A 15,834-nucleotide genomic window follows, 5' to 3' on the forward strand; every position below is an offset into this window, starting at 1 on the left:
AAAAACTTTTGATATCTGCTAGAGCGATAGGTCTAGGCCAATTTTTACTACTTTGGTGTTTTGAGGATAAACCTGAATACGTTTGATGGAAATGATATGACCAAGGAAGGTTATTGATTTTAAACAAAATTCATACTTACTATATTTGGCCAATAGCAAGATATTCGTAAGAGTCTGCAAGACAATCTTTAGATGATTTATGTGTTCATCCTCACTTTAAGTATAAAAGAGGATGTCATCTATGAAGACTACATCAAACATGTCCTAGTACTACTTAAACACTTTTTTCATCAATTCTATAAAACTATAGGAGTATTTTTTAGTCCAAAAGACATAAGAACAAATTCAAAGTTACCATATAAATTTCTAAAAGCTATCTTTGGAATGTCACATTCTTTGACTTTGAGATGATGATAGCCTAATCTAAGGTCTATCTTAGAGATGTAACTTGCACCCTGAAGTTGGTCGAACAAGTCATCAATCCTATAGGTAGGATACTTATTTTTTATTTAACCTTATTTAACTAACGAAAGCGATGCATATTCTGAGAGAACCATCTTTCTTGTACATGAAAAGAATTAGAGCACCCTATGGTGATATGTTGTCTTGATAAAACCCTTTTCTAGGAGGTCCTCCAATTATTCATTCAACTCTTTAAGATCATCTAGAGCTATTCAATAGGATGGAATTGAAAAATGTTGGCTATCTAAAAGGAGATCTATATTGAAGTTAATTTCCCATTTAGAAGGAACTTTGCATTGGATTTCTAGAAATACTTCTGGTAATTCGTTTACCACTACAATAGACCCAAGATTTGGGGTTTTGAATTTTAAATCCTTAACATAGAAAAGATGATAGATACACCCTAGGGAGATCAACTTTCTAGACATAAGAGATAAACTGACCAATAGGCGCTGAGGCACTATCCTTCTACCCTAGAACTAGTCCATTTGGAAACTGGAATTGAACTAATCTATTCACATAACCAGTAGAGGAATAGCATCATGTATCTAATCCATACCAAGAATGACATCAAAATCTACCATGCCTAACTCTATGAGATAAATTGAGATGATTTTTTGGAAAACCATAACTGGGTAAATTCTATGTACATGTTTATCTATAACTGAGTCACCAATTGGAGTAGATAATATGAAAAGTTTTGATGGGTTTTGGTACTTACATCAAAGTCTCTGTTTACGTAGGGAGTTACGAAGGAAATCAAAGCTTCATGATCTAATAATGCATAAATATGAATATGGAAAACATGTAACGTACTTGTGACTACATCAAAAGAACCCTCTTGGTCCTATTGATTCTGAAGGTCATAGAACTAGTTCTGATATTATCCACCTACTCCACTAGATAAGGCATTCTGTTGAATTAGTTGACCGATAGGAGCTGCTAAAAAATTAAACTGGCTTTGCTGGCGGGCATCCCTACTTTTCTAGGAATCCACTTGAGATTACCTAAGCATATGTCCTAGCCTTCCATACCCAAAACAACTATCAATACCGACCTTAAACTCACCTTTATGGTTCCTACTACATTTCATGCGTGTTGGATCGGTACGAACACTGATCACAGTACCCTAAGACAGAGCAATCTGCCCTATTTGGATGATCCTAGATAATCTTAGGTACTAAGACAAGGAAAATATAGGGATGGAGCTAAAGGATTCTTGCAAAACTAAGAATTACTTCCATCATCTTACCTTTGTTGTGAAGTTACCTATTTTGGTCCTCTTACTCTATTTTTCTGCTCCTTAACTTTTTTTCTCAATCTACTGAGCATGAACCATCTGCCTAGAAATGTCCATCTCTTTCACAAACATATTAATTCTACACTCTTTGACCAAATCCCTAAAAACACAAGACAAAAACTTTCTCATGCAAGCCTTGGAATAATCACCCATAATTAGAGCATACCTCACCAACTATGTAAATTTAAGAAAGGATCATTCACACTCATGCTACCCTATTTCAGGTTTATAAATTCCTGTACCTTCACCTCCCATAACATAAGTGAGAAGAATTATCTAATTATGCTACCACAAACTCATCCCATTCTACTAATTTTTCATTTTCACCCTTATCCTCCTCCCATAAATTGTACTAGGTGTGACCTACTTCTTGTATTTAATATCAAGCTATGTAAGCACTCTTTGTTAGGGTTATTCTCATAATCTATATAACCTTCTAAGTATTATCCATAAATATATATGGATTCTCTTTAGTCTAGGATCCAAAAAACAAAAGGGGACACATTTGAGTTAAGTCTCAAACTCGTATTACTGCACATTCACTATTGGGTTGACTCATGGCCCGATAGGTTTGTTGTTCTGGGAAGTCATGAACTAGGCTGGGGATACAAAAGTATCCCAAAATTCCATAGAATACTTGTTCATTAAAAGAGTTTTCTAGAGCTGATTATGCTTACTGAATCTCTACGCTACTCTTTTCCCGCCCCACCTTCCATTGGTCCACATTAGAGACTTATTCTATAAATATGTAGATAATAAGTTAGAAGAAGGTTTTAATACAGAATACACTCTATCACATAATATGAGCATGAAAAAAGGGAAATTTTTTATAAAACATCTCATAGCCTCTCACTCATAAGTGTGGTGCACTTTACACCCATATAAAACTATTTGATGTGGCAGTAAAACACATAGGACTTTTTAAACTTTTTGCTCTGATACCAAGTTTTTTATTGCATGAGACTATCCCCTAGTCATAACAAGGTGTTTAGAATCACAAGTGGTTCCAAGTTAACCTATGGCCCAGCAAAAACTAAGAATATAGATAATAATAGATAAAACAAGACATATATAGAAGTTGAACTAAATAAAATAATAAGTATTCAAAGGAGTCAAATCATAAATAATGAAGTCTGAGATCACAAGATAAACATCTAACTATATGTTTAAAAGGACTCTACTATGATGAGTTACTAGTATAAGCCCAAGCTAACCCTAACTATCTAAAAATTGGAAAATACAAAGACAAAATGAAATGAAATGCTGACTCCGGTCCTTGCATGATGAGGACTCACAAAAACTATCACTGATAATATAGGAAGACATCATACAAGGTGTGATACAAATGCTGAGCACTAGGACCTATATTATAAGAAAATATAATGCAAAAAAAAGTACATGATCGTAATTTAAATATAGTAAGTATGTGGGATATGAAACTAGCTGATATGAACTAACATGGTGCATTTAACATCATAACTAGTGAGAGACCAAGTAATGGACAAATGTTGTAACATGAACTAAATTACTAAATACAAGGTCGTACATGAATCTAAATTTGAACTATAATTATTGACTGTGGGATTTAATAATAGCCAACATACCTAATATGATCTAATTAGGGTCCAATATGTAACCTCAAATGGAAGGGTGTTTAGTACGTTTCCAAGGGTACGAACATTGACTAACGTAGATCCTTTAAACTTATGTCCAAAAAAACTAAGGGGTCAAGACTAATCTGAGGGATGATCCTTTAGAACCTACAATGCTAGTGTTGTTCTTGGACTTAAGGACTTTTACTAAAGGTCTCATCTTAGCTGGCAGATGAACCTTAATCCCTACATCTCTTTGGTGTTAAGTACTACCCCAACTCAAGGACACTAATAACTATAATACACACTGATGGTAATAATCTGATGACTAAAATAAATGTAATATCTTAAGGCATTTACAACATATAAACTAGGAAATATAGCATTGAAAGCTATTTTCATGAAATACTAGGTCAACTAGTGTTCATAACTCACTATCTCTGAAGAATACAACTATTGTGCCAATTTTATAAATTTAATGCAATTAGAAAATTCAGTGACTAAGGTTAAAATCATAGAATTTATAATATAATTAGGGTTTAGCATCATGGTCAAATAATCACACTAGAATTCTTGCTAAAATGGATATTATGACTTAAGGACACTAAAAGGCTAAGATATCAATAAATACTTATTATAACTTAAGGACACTAAAAGACCGAGATATCAATAAATTTTTATTCATCTATAACCCTAAATTGTGAAAGAGAACTGAACTAGAGAGTTGAGTTTACTTTGGGAATCGGTGGGTGAAAGTGGACCCATTGATGAAATCTCACATACCTGGAGATAAGAACCCTGAAGAATTCTTTAATATTGGATGCTTGATGAAGATAAACCCCAACTTGCCTTGGGAAAAAAGGATCACCTTTTTTCTCACTTGAACTAAGTATCATATAATACAAAGTCATGAGAGCTTGGGTTTATTTAAAAACCACCAATAACCCTTGAAATTCCCTAAAACAATATAGTTTTAAAGTTAAAAGAGTAGGAAAAAAATGATATGCCCCTTAGATTTTTATAACTGGAAACTACTGAGAGGGAAATATGAGACCTTCCTATGATTGTGGGACCAACCTATGATCATGATTTTAACTCATGGTTAAAAGATAGATAAGAGCTATCTTAAAGTTATTAGATGATTCTTAGTACGATTATTGGATACACCTATGGTAGTATCTGGATAAATATGTTTGTTGGTTATATCAAGGGAATCTGAGGGACTCATGATTAAGCTACGGATTAATGGTTCCATAGCGCTATTGTGGTTCCCTTTTATAGAATGAGTATACACTTTTTCAACTTTTAGATGTTGGGATTGTATTCATCAGACAAGAACATTGTACGATTGTACAATATAACTACAGTCATGGTATCTCACTATAGATTAGTGTTTTACTAAAAAGGCTATAATTTTGACTCTGATGTTAGGCAAAGTCAAACCTATCTATCTTGGAAATTTAAATCAAATATGTATCATTTGGTTGTATTAGAGCTCAAAAATGCATCTTTATGTTGAAGTTATGCCCATTTGAAGCTGATCACTCCTTTAGGGATCAATCAGTAAGAGAGGTTTTGGTTTTGTTAAGGGATAGGGGTCCTTATTGAGTTGGTACATGGACAAATCCCATTTCATATTATTAAAACTTAATTTTTATCCTACTTCTCTTTTAATCATGGTTCTAGCCTAGACTTGGATTTTCTTGGCCGTTACAACTATCCAAAAGATTAACTTCATCTTCGTCATCACTAAGTTGACGTTCATTAAGAGCTTCATACAATTCCTTACTTAATGAATTAATAGTGCGCATAAGTTGATCAACGCGCACATCTTAACTAGTTGTAAGAAATTCACATGTCAATAAAGACTCACCTTTATTTTCACAAGGGTCAACTAGTGTATAAATACTCTTATCTCATGTAAATGGAACCTTATTTAAGCTATAAGTGCTAACACAGGGTGAACATATATAGATCTTACAGGAAATTTCAATTTGGTCATCTTTAGGATCAACTCATGCTTGAAAACTCACATTAAGAACTTTATCATCAAGCAACAAAATGTTATCTAGAGTATTACAAGGGAAAGAGTCATCATGCTCACATATAGATAAAACATCATTCTCACCTACTTGGCCACTTGCCACATCAAGACTTTTCAAGTTTAAAGAATGCAAGAGTTAGCATTGTTGCCTTGTCACTCATAAGAAGTATAATCTTCACCTTGGTTTTCAAAATGGGAGAACATTTTCTCTGATGGAAAATTTTCAACAAATGGGAGCTTGATAATTCTAGTCCCTTTTGTCAATTCCTGATCACTCTTTTCGTAGTTGGAATTCATAAATAAAAACTCTATTAGTCCTTTAAACATATGCTCATAAGGAATTATCCTTGTGTCCTCCTTTGGGAGTATTTGTTCATGAACCTGTACCGGAGAAGGGTTGATACATGGTAAAATATTTGTATTATGGCTAGTGAGTAACAAGGAATTGGTATTGGCAAGTCCCATGATTAATTTTTCCTTGTACACTTCTTTCAAACAATTCCTTAGCTTATCAATCTACACAACTCCCCTTTTTAAAAAAAGTTTTTCTTCTCTTCTGCAAGGGATGATACCCTTATTACATTCTCACTTTCTTTCCTATCAAATAATTCCCAGACTACCTCATAACTTTATAGTCCCTACTCACTTTCTAGGGTGTCAAGGGTATAAGATGGATCTTTCAATCAAGTATCTATTGGAATTCTATCAATTGGGCAACCCTATAAACTTACCATGGACTACCAAGAAATATATGACATGCACATAAGGGTACCACATCATATGACACTTTATCTTGTTACTTTCCAAAGCAAAAATCAATGATTGGTTGATTGTTCACCTTTATTATACCACACTCATTTAAACACATGAGCGTATATGACTTATGGTGCCTTTGTGTAAGAAGTTTCTAGAAGTCAACATATTTTCAAAAAACAACCATTATTTTTACTCCTCCCATCAATTACTAAGAAACATATGTTCTCCATTACCTTAATCCTTTCATGAAACATATTTACACTATGGTCACGTTCTTATTTCATAAGGTCCCCTATAATTTGCCTTAAGTCAAGAGATAAGATCAAAGCCACCTCCATTATAGGTTACAAGGAAATACCTTCTGTCTAGTTTGGCATTTTTAATTCCAAAGTCCATTGAATCATGCAATTAAAAACACTCAACAAAGACAATAAATAACATTAGCATTAGTAAAAATAAAAATCATAATTACTTGTGTTTATATCCTTTATTGCCTCACAATTATCGAAGATAATATTGAAGATCACTTATACTTTAGTGGTACATGAAGTGCTAATTTGCTACTCTTAGTCAGAGTGGATTATTGTTTAAAGAAAGGTAGATGTCTTGATTACAAACTAATGGACTTGGATCAAACAAATAACTATAAGGTAAATAAGAAAAGCTTAAAAAATGGACTTGAGAAAGACCAAACTCAAGAACTTACAATAAACTAAGTAAATCACTTACTAGTTGGATTATAAGTTTAAGAATTAATATAAGCGGGTAAAATGAAGGAAAAACTAAAAATTAGATAAAAGATCACCAAACAACACTTCACTTATCGAACAAGGTTGAAAGGTGATGACCAAGTTGATAGCTCACCAATAAGGTGATAGGTAATCACTTATATCATCCAGTTGAGCCTATCCATGTGTGTTACCACCTTTAGGTAAGGACCAAATGAACAAGTTGACACCTGGTTAATGCCCTACAATCATTAACAGGTGAATGACTTATCCCCTTTTCGTCAGCTTGAGCTTCGAAGTTGAGTTTTTATTAGGGTTGATGTCCTACATGATGAGTTGTCACATAGGTGATAGGACATCATGAAAACTCATCAACTTGTTCAGTGGATTTCAAACTCCATATCTTTTGGTGGGACTCTATAAAGTTTGATTTTCTTAGGCCCACTTCACCTAGATATTTCCCTTTCTTAAATCAAAATCACTTCTCTTCAAATTTGCAACAAGGGTTTTGAATCAATTTTACCTTTTTTGTTTCTCCTTCACAAGAACTCTATAAAGGTCACCAAGAATACCTTGAAGATTCAAATTTGTAACTTCTTCAAATCAACTAAGTTTAAGACCAAATTTTAGCTGGAGCTTTGCTTCAATGTAGAGAACAAAACCCACTAAGAATCACGCTAAAATAAACACAAATCAAAGAACCCATTACATATTCCTCAATTTCTTCAAGCTTCCTTATTCAACAATCGTGAAATTTTAAAACCCTATCTCCAAATAAGGTGAAAACTCAAACCTAGACTCTATTGATACTAGGTAACAAGAATCTAGTATTAAAAACACCAAAAAAGACTCAAATCAAACAAAATATTTTTGGATTTCTAACAAAAAATGTTTTGGACTCTTTTTTAATGATTTTTTATTTTGTTTCAATACTATAACTAATACGAGTTTAGTTATCTTGGAGCACATTGAGAAGATCTTCCATATATGGATTATATTTTGAATTTTAGAGGTAGGTATGAAGAAAAAATATACACATGGTCAAGGGTAATCAAGATGACATTGAGAAATCAACAAGGTCACATATGGGTGATTTGTTAAATAGTCACTTTGGGATAATTTTGTAATAAGCTATTTTTGTAAAGGCAATAATTTTGTATAGTTGCCTTTTGTCATTTTAATACGTAGATTTTTGATGATTGAATTGTATTGCATAGATTTGATATTTTTTTACTCTAAGTTAGGAAAGTAATTGGATTCGACTCTAATTGTTAGCTTACATCGAGTGATTAAGGTGGATTCTCAAATTGCTTGTATTATCTTCTTTGAATAATTTATCATCAACTAATCATAATATGGATTTAATTTAGGTTTTAGTGCATTTGGTTTAGTTCTCGTTCTCCCTTTGTTTAATTATTGTTCAATTGAGTCATTGTTTCTTCACTTATTCTCTATTATTTGTCAACTATTCTTTAATTAGTTATTTAATTTTGAGTTCTTATATCAATTTTATTCACCTCTAACTAGGATCATTATAATTTTGGTATCAATAGTGTAGGTTTAGGTTCGTTTTCACAAATCTAAATCTTGGGGTTTTGATCTCTCCAAATATTCAAAAAAATCCAAAATATCTTCCAAAAATTCCAAATAATCCACAAAAAAAATTATTGTGATTTTTTGTTTTTGGCGCTATATCTTTATTCCTTAATATTTTCGAACCTAAATCTCGAATTTTATGTGATTTGGAGGTATGTAAATGGAGTTACCATTGAATGGTTTGAAGCTTTATCAATTTTAAAAAGTGGGTTATTTTTTACTTGAAATTGAAGACTAAAAATTATGTTTGTTTGTGGTATTAAAAGGATCGCATGGGAGAAAATTTCATCGAATTTAAAGATAAAATGAAGATATTATAAAGAATTAAAGTTCACCTATTCATGGTGTTCTTCATAGTTCAAAGATGGTGAAATGGATTTATTTTTTGCTTAGAATTGATGGCTAAAAATTAGTGTGTGTTTTTTGTGGTGTTGAAAGGAGAGTGTGGGTGAAAATTTAATCTAATTTGGAGCAAAAATGATGGAGGTATGACATTTTGAAGATTGGGGATTTTCTTGTTGTTCTTGAGCTTCTTCATCTTGTTCTTGAAGAATACGGTAGAAAAGGTACACATTGATCCATAAATTTTGAAGTCAAAGTTTGTCAAAGTATAGCGGATCCACTTGTTAAATTTTTTAAAAATTGAAATTTGAAAAAAAATCTAAATTGCACGATAATTGTCATGTCAACTAACATGTAAGAAGTCAAGGGTCAAATTCAGTAATGCAACAATCAACTCAGAGACCACAGACCCTGTCATCACCCGTACCTAGTTTTTTTGGAGGGGGTCCTAAAAAATTTTCTAGTTGTCCAAATTTTGTGATTCCTTTTTGTTCTCTTTCTACTTTTATTTATCAACTATTTAATAAGTAATAAATATATTTAATCACTTGCAACTAGGTTAATAATCAAATCAAATCCTGTAAAGTGATGAACTTTTTTGAAGCCTCAAAGATTTTGTATGTGTCCAAACTTCGTGGTTCTATTTTTACACTCTTTCTACTTCGATTTGCTTACTAATTAACAAGTAATTGACATATTTAATAACTTTTTAACTATTTTTGAAACTTTAAGTAACTTGTCATCCTTCTTTTAATAATCATAAATATTCATTCCTCAAGCATAGATGATTTTGAATTAAATGAGTAAAGCTAGTAACACTATCAATTTGGGAAAGAATCCATAGAAGCTAAGTTGAGGGTTCATATATAGAGTGATGTGAGGTTTTTATTACTAAATTATCTGATATTATTATAGGTACAAAGGTGATAAATGTCATCTATAGATTGGATTTATTATGGAGATGAGATTAGTGAATATGCTTGTAGCAACATGCACTATGATAATAGTGATGATAAGACACATGGGGGGTTGTTTGAGTAATTGTGATAAATGTAATAAAGCTTATGAGTATGATGGTGAATCCTATGAAGTATATGATGGTTCAAGACATTATGATCGACATGGTGAAGTGAATTACTACATTGGAGAATGAATATGAGATACATGACACTTATAGATCTTATGATGAACATAAAGGAGTAGAATTTTATCGTGAAGATGAAAGGTAGTGGAGGTTTTCATAATACACGCCATGGTGATGAAGACAATGTGAGTTACAATTCTTTCTCCCAAATGTCTTATGAACTCTTTGAGTAGGACTTTGATAAAAGAGGAAGTTTTGGGGTGGAAATACCTTCCTCATCTTGTGTGATTTACTATCCTAGTCGAAGGGGTATATATGTATAATAGAATCAATTCGAAGACATCAAGTAGACCATATTCAAAGAGCATTTTTGACTTTTTATAGTGCAAAAACTTACAATTCTTATCCACATTCAAATTTTCTAGTTATCCATATGGTAATGATATTGGAATAAGGTTCTGAGGATCAATAAGCTATAGAAGTAGAGGGAATTCATTGTTTAGAAATGTATATGACCAGGAGATGTGGATTCTTAAAACAAAAGTTATAAGTGAACCACTCCCAATTTACGATCCCAGTACTTTGAGGATAAACAAATTGTTTTCTTATATGCTAATAATTCTTGAAAAGATCTGTCAGATGGTCTCCAAGTTATTGTCATGGAGTCAAAAGCAGATAATAACTAGTTCTTGTGTAATGTTCTTGAAGGGGATCCAAAGAATGAAATTAAGGCTACTCCTAGAAACCTAATGTTGAAGTAGATGTGAAGGGATCTCCAAACCTTATCCAAGGTCTTCTTATCATTTATCCTAACTCTAATAAAATTTACCGAAAAAAGATTATGAGGAGAAATGGTTTGATAAGTGAAAACTCTAGAGTGAAAAAGGAGAGATTGTGAGAAGTGATATAAGAGAGTTTTCACAACCTTATACTAACTTTTGTAAATTTTCTTTATTTTTTAGTTGTTTTGATTTTTGTGCAGGTATCCTTGGAAACAAGCCTAGTGAGGCACCTCGTACAATCAAGAATCATGAGGTGATAAAAAGCTTTCCAAAGGAGAAAATATGTGCCAATATTAAAAAGAAAGAGGAATGCAATACTTTCTATTATCTACAAAGTAACAAAGAAAAATCTTAAACTTCGTTGAAAGTAGTAGATCCTTATGTGGCTAGAAACTAATTTGGTGTAATTGATGGCCTACATATATGTAAACTTAAAGTTTTTTGGCCTTGTGATGATCTTAAAGAAACTTTGTTGCATGATTATAATGTCATTGTTGCGAGTGATCAAACACTATATAATACAATAGATGACTGAAATAATTTTTCTAGTAAGATCAATTTGAGTCTACCTACATTTAACACTTGTGACTTAAGTGGAAATACTTTTTCATGAACTAAGAGTAGTTAAATTCTAGTTGGCTATAATGGTGGTAATCATGTACGTTCTTCTTTTGAGCATTACATGCTACCAACTAGTGTTTATTATGGTGATTACCAATTCATTTATAAGGATATCCTAATAAATTTGGATTTTTGTTATTAGCTTAAGGAACCTTAATTTGGTCATAACACTAATAAAGTTGGTCATGTAGATTGTCATGTGAAGTCATTGCATCTAAATGATGAATCCTTTAATTGTAATTCCATCCTTGTTCTTCTTATGAGGATTAAGAAGTGGAATATATTTATATGGATAATCCATTATTTGATAGTGACAGGACTAATGAAGGTAAAAGTCATAATGGTGTGTCTTGTCATGATTGAAATGTATCCCCTCTTCATGGCTACCAAGTTATTGAGATTCCCAAATGCTATAATGTCACACTTTCCAATAATGAAACTTTCTATATGTAAGATGATAGTATGTCTTAGTAAAGGATGGTGTTCTACAAGAAGGTGATTTATATTCTATGACTATCCCTTTATCATTATATGATCACATTCTTAGTCAAGGACTTAATTTTCTTGAATCAATGAGTGAACCTTCTTATAAGTATACTTTTGATAAAGTTGACTTATGTGGCATTATAATGGCCCTTTAGGTCATTTTTTATTTTTCTACTTATTTTCATAGTTATAGCTATCCTATAGCTACCCCAAGTAAATCATGACTTGTTGGGACTGACAGTTTGGTCACCAGGCATTTTTTTTTATTTTTAGCCAATTTTCTGTTTTGAAGTCATCGCTAGCTCAAATTGGCTACTAGGCAAAAGCTTTGATCAAATGACCTTGTATGGCAATTTTGACTATTTCAACAAATATAAAATATTGATTTTAGTTAGGTGGACCTTTGGTTTGGTACCAAACAGTTGGGCTCATTTTGAGCTATAGGTCAGAAGTTAAGAAATAGCAAGTTGGGTGTGGGACCCACTTTTCATTTAAATGACCTTAGATTTAAATTTTGGATGTGCTATTGAGTTTGGAACTTTAAATTTTATAGGGTATAATATTCCATTTATGGGTATGGGATTTTTGATGAATCCCAAGGGGTTGGTGAATACATAGAAATTTCAAAGTCTCAACTGGTGTCAGAGCATAGGTGATCGTGAGCCATGGATTGCAATAGCAATCTGGTAGCCTCCAGTAATAGTCACGAATGTGAAATTTGTAGTCACAAATATGATACTTCTTATAATGAGGATAGTATTGTGAATGTGGTTCTTTAGCGGAGTATCGCGAGTAGCAATCAGCAGATTATGATGCAACTCTCGGGCACCTTGGAAGGGTATAAATAGCCTTCATTCAGCTAGTTTTTCCCATTCCTCATCCATTTTCAAGAGACTTAAACCCTATGGAGTAGAATAGCATAGGAATAGCATTATGGGTTCTTCTTGGAGCTTGGATAAAGATTGATTACGCATTATTCTTTTAAATTTGAGGTACGATTCCTCTATTTCCATGGTTGATATCCCCTTTTCTTCTCTAAAATCTCTAAAACTTGGTGGCTTGATTTTAGTACTAATATAGCTAAAAATTCACCTATATTTTAGGATAAATGTTGCTTTAGCACATGGGGATCTAGTGTTAGTTTCAGAAATTCAATTTTCCCAAACGAAACCCATATGGGATTTTTGCATGATTTTTGGACCCAAAGGATAATAGTGATTTTGATAGCGTGGCATCTTGTAGAAGATTCTTTGATTTAAAAATTAGTAATTTAGTAGATTCTTTGAGGTTTCATCATCATCTAGGTAGGCTAGGTTTTCCCTCCTTACAGATTAAGCTAATTCGTAGCATGTTTATGATATTATGCTTGATTTGGGATGAGGTTTAGGTGTTGGTAATGTGATTATCAATTCTTGGGTTAGTTGGACCATTTAGGCTATTTGAAAACCATAATTTAGGCATAATTGGCTTTATTGATAATCTTTTAGGTAAAACCTCTACTTAAGGTGGATTGTGGCTAGTTAACATCTAAAAATAAATTTAGATACCTTAGCCTAGTATGGTGTAGAAATTTCCTTGTAATGGATTTTGGAGATTTAGAAGTGGGCTCTTCGACCAACCTTAGGCCAAGATTCGTGTACATCCTTTTAAGCTTTTATACACTTGTTATACACCTTGAAATGTTTTACTAAGGTAATATTAAGGAGATTTGGAACATGATTATATAATGGGTTGAATTGGGAGTTGATGATTATTGGTATTATGATATATATATATATATATATATATATATATATATATATATCAATTTAAGTCTAGGTATTGTTAATTATACTTATTATATATACACCAGTTCAAGTCCGGATATTGGCCATTATAATAATTATATGATTACCGATTTAAGTTCGGTTATTGATTACAATAGTGATGATATATTTAACAGTTTCAGCCCAAATTTTGGCTATAATGTTATTATATAATTACCGATTCGAGTTTGAATATTGATTATGAGTATGATGATACATGTATCGGTTTGAGTCTGACAAAAAAGTAAGATATTGATGATATGGATACTTATTCAAGTCCGAAAATGGAAAATGTTATAGTGTGGCATTACATGGAAAGATACTAGTTGCAGCACAGAAGTTGGTAAATAATGGTGTTGTAGTTACTCTTTACTTAATTGTACCCTTAAGGATATGTTGTCTTGCGTTGGTTTATTTAATTTTCCGCACTTATTGGCTTATGAGTTCAAATTTTGTAGTTATATTTTCTTGTTCTTAATTTTATTATTCCAATTTATTCATCTATTTGTGTACAATGAAGTTGAGTTATTCTCACGTTTTCCCCGTTTCTAAAAGATTGAGAAGTTGCTTCCTAAGTGAGTAACGTGTTAACCATATAGAATTTCCCTAATTTCTACTTTTTATAACGTGGGAAACCTGATAATTGTTCCATTGATATAAGATTTGCCCAAATCTAACACTTGGGTAAGAAGTTATGGCTAATTTAAGCCTTAGTCGTAAAACTGCATCATTTAACTGCCTGGCGCGTCGTGGAGAGGGTTGATTTAGCAATTGTCAATTTCTAGTGGAACCCTATGATAGTGGCGCATCGCGGAGGAGTCCCAGGTCCTAACCAGTGGGAAAAACACGATGGCTCCGCGTTGTGGAGGCTGCCAATTTCCCAATTGTCAAATTCCAGTGAGCCACCACGATAAGTGACACATTATGGAGGCCAATGAAATTAGGTTCCAGTTCAATTTTTCCAATTTCGAACAGATGTTTAAAAGGGCACTTTGGGCCTTTTCCAAGCCTACAAAATCGTGGAAACACTAAATCAAAGCCATTTACAAGCATCTTATGAGTTTTTTCTCAAGTTTTCTCTCAACATAAACCCTAAGTATCCAGAACCTATTCCAAGAACCTCAAGAATCTACCATTGATTTCCTAAATTGAGTCAAGATTCAAGGTTCCCAAGTCAAGGACCTCAAGAACTTTCATTCTAGAGCACGAATAGAGTTCCAAAAGTGAGAGTTCATCAAAAGCTTCTAATTCAAGGTAAGTGGGGTTTTTGAACAAGGGTAACCTTTTCACCCTTGTGCCCAAAAGGCTATTTACATCATAAAATTCTTGAAATATATGAGGTTTTTACATGAATTTGAATTGAGTTTTTCACCCATTATTATTGAATGCATTATATTGATATTTCCAATGAATTAAGAGTCAAATGGCATGATTTCTATATGTTTTCATAAGTATCTATAGATGGGTATAAACCCCATGATTTTACTCCTTGATAAGCTAATATTTGCATTGTTGAGATATTGAAGCATATGGCTATATTGAGATTTTGAGGTAATTTACTGAAATTCCCAGATTTCCACATGATTTTTGAATCTATATGCTATATATTATGCTTTTGATAAGCTTTAACTTGAGATTTAATTATGGGTTAGTAAGCCCTATTTGAGACTTGTGAAATTATGAACTCTTGTGCTATGAGAACCCACGTTTTGAGTATTTTGAGATGATTGAGAAATGAATTGACCTAATGGTCCTTGAGCTTTGAAATCCACTTCACTATATAAGATTATCGATAAGATTATTTGTTTCGTGGTAAACCATATGATTATTCTAAAAGTGGATATTTTTTATGAGATGAGCACAGATAATCTAAAGGGAGTAGTGTTTAGCATCGAGTGGATAAGTGTTTATGGTTTCTTACCCCAAAACTATGTGCCACCTTAGGTTGAGCCTGAGGCCGAGTTTATGATGATAACGACTAGGCCCAAGGACAAGTTTCGTTTAGTGATCACTAGACCTAGGTTATACTCCCTGGCAAGAGTATGACGCTCCTCCCCAATGTGGGGTCTCTTCCTTAGGAGAATAAAATGTTGGACTCCATGTAGCTCGCATGGTTTATGTAGGTTACGATAACCTCCCTTGACATTTAGACTTCGAGATCAAATACCTATTTTTCCTTTCCTATAAGATATTTTCCTAAATGGTTGAATTGCAAAGATGTTTCCCTAACTAAAGT

This window comes from Capsicum annuum, chromosome 9, assembly GCF_002878395.1.
Source record: "Capsicum annuum cultivar UCD-10X-F1 chromosome 9, UCD10Xv1.1, whole genome shotgun sequence".
NCBI lineage: Eukaryota > Viridiplantae > Streptophyta > Magnoliopsida > Solanales > Solanaceae > Capsicum > Capsicum annuum.